This window comes from Calidris pugnax, unplaced genomic scaffold (genome assembly GCF_001431845.1).
Source record: "Calidris pugnax isolate Ruff unplaced genomic scaffold, ASM143184v1 scaffold589, whole genome shotgun sequence".
Classification (NCBI taxonomy): Eukaryota; Metazoa; Chordata; class Aves; order Charadriiformes; family Scolopacidae; genus Calidris; species Calidris pugnax.
Genome location: NW_015091425.1, coordinates 87,125 through 87,334, shown reverse-complemented (window position 1 = coordinate 87,334; position 210 = coordinate 87,125).

The window sequence follows — 210 nt, the reverse complement described above, 5'->3', positions numbered from 1 at the left end:
AAGGCTTCCTCATGAGGGGGGCTGCGTCTGCCCCGTTTCCCCTGCGAGGGAAAGGGACGGCGAAGGAGTTAAGAGATTTGGGTTTCCCGAAGCGGAATCTGACCCCGAAAAGAGCGATGAGGGACTTTTTTTTGGTTTTGTTTTTGTTTTTTAAATATCCCTTCATGATCGGCCCCGCCGCCTGAGGCAGTGCCCTCCCCGGCTCCAGGG